At 45.8% G+C, this 3969-nt stretch overlaps 1 protein-coding gene and 1 long non-coding RNA gene across 2 annotated transcripts in view; one reads left to right on the top strand and one right to left on the bottom strand.

Annotated features, from left to right (window-relative positions):
- The window catches only part of Ing5 (inhibitor of growth family, member 5), a 25358-nt gene that overhangs the window by 7615 nt on the left and 13774 nt on the right, over positions 1-3969 (top strand). The window lies entirely within an intron of this gene.
- The window catches only part of LOC102005636, a 5132-nt gene continuing 1170 nt past the window's right edge, over positions 8-3969 (bottom strand). Inside the window, exons 2-3 of the long non-coding RNA XR_264850.2 lie at positions 2045-2173; positions 8-90 (exon numbers count right to left, since the gene is read on the bottom strand). This is a non-coding gene — a long non-coding RNA (uncharacterized LOC102005636). The remainder of the gene's footprint in view (positions 91-2044; positions 2174-3969) is intronic.

The following is a 3969-nucleotide window of genomic DNA, read 5'->3' as shown; positions in this document are numbered from 1 at the left end:
TAGTGGGGTCATGTTGTGTCCACGTCCTGTTCGCCTGGCTGTTCCTTCGTGGACAAAGGACACTGTGTGGCCTTGGCACTCAGCCCTGACCTGTGGAGGAGGAAAGGCTCTGAGATGCTGGGATCACAGGTGTGTGCCACCGTGCTTGCTAATAATAATTTTTTTTAGATGAAAGACATAAGGACCAACTTCCCTATGAAAAAGAGTAAAGGACATAGAGAAGAAAAGTGACAGAAAAACTACAAACAACCAAGAAATATGTAAAAAAGAAAAAAAAAAGCCTAGCCTCCTTAAAATTTGAAGAAATTTAAGGGCTAGTCCATCCATGGGAGTGTCAGTGGGTCTAACCTTCCCCTTGGACCTTAAAAACAGTCAGCCCTTAAGACCTGCAATGTGGGCTGAAGATGTAGCTCAGTGGTAGAGTATGTGCTTAACATACACTACACCCTAGGTTTGATTCCCAACATCACCAAAAACAAATAGAAGCAAATAAATTATTTTGTGGTGGCACACATCTGTAATCCCATTACTCAGGAGGCTGAGGCAGGAAGATTGCCATCAGTTCGAGGTCAGTGTAGGTTACACAGTGAGTTCAAGGCCAGCCTAGACTACAGAATGAGACCCTGTGAAAAACCTCCAATACCCAGGTGGGTGTGGTGGCACATGCCAACAATTCCTTCACTAAAGAGGCTGAAGCAGGAGGATCACCATGAGTTCAAGGGCAGCCTAGGTTACACAGTGAATTCCAGCTTGGACTACATAGACCCTGCCTCAAATGAAACAAAAAATATGTCACACTCCCTACCCTTGAGCACTAATGGGACACTGCAGGCTCAGCCTCCCACTGCCTCGTGGACCTGCTTTCTCACCTCTTGAATCTGGGTTGGCTCCAGTGACTTGCCCGACAGTAGAATGTCATCAGGAGGAGACGTAGGACTCCCACACTGAGGAGTCTCACAGCTAGCTCCCTTCCCACCTTCCTGGAGCTCTCTTCTGAGGCCCTGAGCACCAGCTGCACCAGATCTGACTACCACCCAGGGCTGCAGTGCTGGGGACGCACAGATGGGTGGGCTGGGCCTGGCGGCAGCTGCATAAAGCCCTCCAGGCTTCCTGGCAATCCTTCCTATCCCATAGGACTGAAGAACCACACACTCGACCCCTGCCAAAAGCCCTGCCTCAGAAAACTGCAGGATAGAAAATGGTCCTTTTAAACCATGAAGTTTCCAGGTTGTCTGTTTCACAGCAATAGTTAATTGGAGCGGGCAGAACCAGCCAACCATGTACAAACAGCATGTGCACAGCCACATTATTTATGTGAATGAAAAATTGGAGGGGCAGGGGGTATAGCTCAGTGGTACAGCACTTGCTTAGCATACATGAAGCCCTCTGTTCAATGCCTGGAACCTCAAAAAATGAAACAAAACTCTGGACTGAGAATTACTGAGAAAATAGCTCCTCACTGTGTAACCATCTCTGAAGGTCATGGTAGTGCATGCCTATTATCCTCACGATTCATGAGGGTGAAGTGGGAAGATCACAAGTTTGAGGCCAGCCTGGGCAACTTAGGGAAGCTCTGTTTCTTTTCTTTCTTTCTTTTTTTTGTCTTTTTGAGGCAGGGTCTCGCTATGCAGTTCAGGCTGAACTTGAGCTCACTTTGTAGCTCAGGCTGGTCTCAAACTCACAACCATCCTCCTGCCTCAGCCTCCCAAGTGCTGGGATTACAGGTGTGCACCACCACGCTCAGCAAGACTCTGTTTCAAAATAAAAAATTAAAAGCACTGAGGATGATACCAGATGCTGGCGAGGATGTGGTGCAACTCCCTTTTCCTGCTAGTGGACACACACAGGTTCTTGCCGTCCTAAACAAAGAAGTAGGACAAAGAGTAGGACACCCAAAGTAGCAGCAAGAGCAAAGATCTGAAAGAAAAGACGCTGCACAGGGTGGGAGCTGGCTGGTGAAAAGAGATGAGTTATCTGGTTGCCTTTTTCTGTCGCATTTAGAACTGGCCCAGGCCTGGCCAGTGAACCTGGAAGGGGGATTTACCTTGTTTCCCGGCCCTTTTCTGGTTACCTCCTGCTCAGTGTGGTCGCCTTAGGAGGCAGCTTTGCAGCTCTTTACAAAACTGCAGATGCCACATCGCCAGATGAGCTGGAAACACATCCATAGGAAAGCCTGCACACAAATGACTACAGCGGCTCTGTTCACAGTTGTCAGAAACTGGAAGCAGCGGGGCGTGGTGGTGCACACCTGTAACCCCAGCACTGCGGAGGCTGAGCCAGGAGGAGCATTGTGACTTTGAGACTAGCCTAGGCCACAAAGTGAGTTCAAGGCCAGCCTCAACTGTATAGTGACACTGTCTCAAAAAGACCAAAAAAAAAAAGGAAGTAAATAAGATGTCCCTAAATAGGTGAATGGATAAACAAGTATATCATACATTTGAGTAATTTTTGGATTTCAAAGAAATGAGATATCTTGGGGGCTGGGAATTTAGCTCAGCGGCACAGCGCCGGCCTGGCAAGTGCAAGGTCGTGAGTTCGGTTCCCAGTACTGGAAAAAAACCCAAAAAAAAAAAAAAAAAAAAAGAGATATCAAGTCACAAAAAGAAGAAACTTAAAATGCATGTTGGTAAGTGAAAGTAGCTAGTCTGAAAGGTTGTCTGTCTGTTAATGTATTCCTTTTATTTTTAAAATTAAAAAAAAAAGAAAGCTAGTCTGAAAAGATTACATATAGCATGACTCCAAGAACATGACATTGCAGGAAAAAAAGAGCAAAACTATATAGAGATAGTAAGGTGCTGTACAGGATTTTTTTTTTTTTTCCTGAGGTAAGGTCTCATTATGTAGTTTAGGCTGTCCTCAAACTCACTGTGTATCTCAGGCTGGCCTCGAACTTGTGGCAGTCCTCCTGCCTCAGCCTCCAGAGTGCTGGGATTACAGGCTTGCACCACCATGCCTGGCATCATAGATTTTTAGGGAGGTGAAACTATTCTATAAGATGCTGTAATGAGCCAGGTGTGGTGCATGCCTGTAATCTTAGAACTCAGGAGGCTGAGGCAGAAGGATTGCCCTGAGTTCAAAGGCAGCCTGAACTGCCTAGGGAGACCCGTCTGAAAAGGAAACAAAAACCAAACCAAAGAGATGCTGTAATAGGGAACATCTGACCCGCATTGTCAAGACCCAAGTAACACACCACAATGTACCAGTATTGTTTCATCAATTGTGATGTTACCAATGAAGTGTAAATTATTTTTATTTAAAATTCTTTTGCAGCACTGAGGTCACATCCAGGGCCTGCTATATGCCAGGCAAGAGCTTTACCACTAAGCTACATACTCAGCTTTCCTACTATAGGATCTCACTAAGTTGCTCAGGCTGGCTTTAAACTTGTGACCCTCTTAGCTTCACTGGTAGCTGGGATCACAGGTGCACACCACCAGGCCCAGCACAAAGTATTTGTAATAGGGAAAATTGTGTGTGTGTGTGTGTGTGTGTGTGTGTGTGTGTAGGGAGAGCAAGAGGATATAAGGTAACTGTAGTTTCTACTCACATTTTCAGAACATCCCCAGACTGCTTGAAAGAAGTTTATTAATAATAAAAAGTAGCCCCTTAAACAAAAAGCAGATAGTGTGCAGATCTGTTTCCTTTTTCATTAGACATGAGGTGGGTCCAGGAATATGTACCCAAACTGCTAACACCTAAACATAAAGGTGAACAAGACCAACGACTGTTTCTTTGTTTTGAGACAGGGTCTCACTATACAGTTCAGGCTGGCCTTGAACTTACTACGTAGCCCAGGCTGGCCTCTAGCTCATGGCGATCCCCCTGCCTCAGCTTCCTGAATGGTGAGATCACAAGTATATAACCACTACTAGCTGTAAGTTTCTAATGGTTTATCAAGGGCAATAAAGTCAGACATGGTGGTACACACTTGTAATTCTGGCATTCTGGGAGGCTGAGGCAGGAGGATTT

The sequence above is a fragment of the Chinchilla lanigera genome, unplaced genomic scaffold (genome assembly GCF_000276665.1).
Source record: "Chinchilla lanigera isolate Chin_1 unplaced genomic scaffold, ChiLan1.0 scaffold00141, whole genome shotgun sequence".
Classification (NCBI taxonomy): Eukaryota; Metazoa; Chordata; class Mammalia; order Rodentia; family Chinchillidae; genus Chinchilla; species Chinchilla lanigera.
Note: the sequence above shows the minus strand (reverse complement) of the source record. Positions and strands in the feature narration are given on the sequence as shown.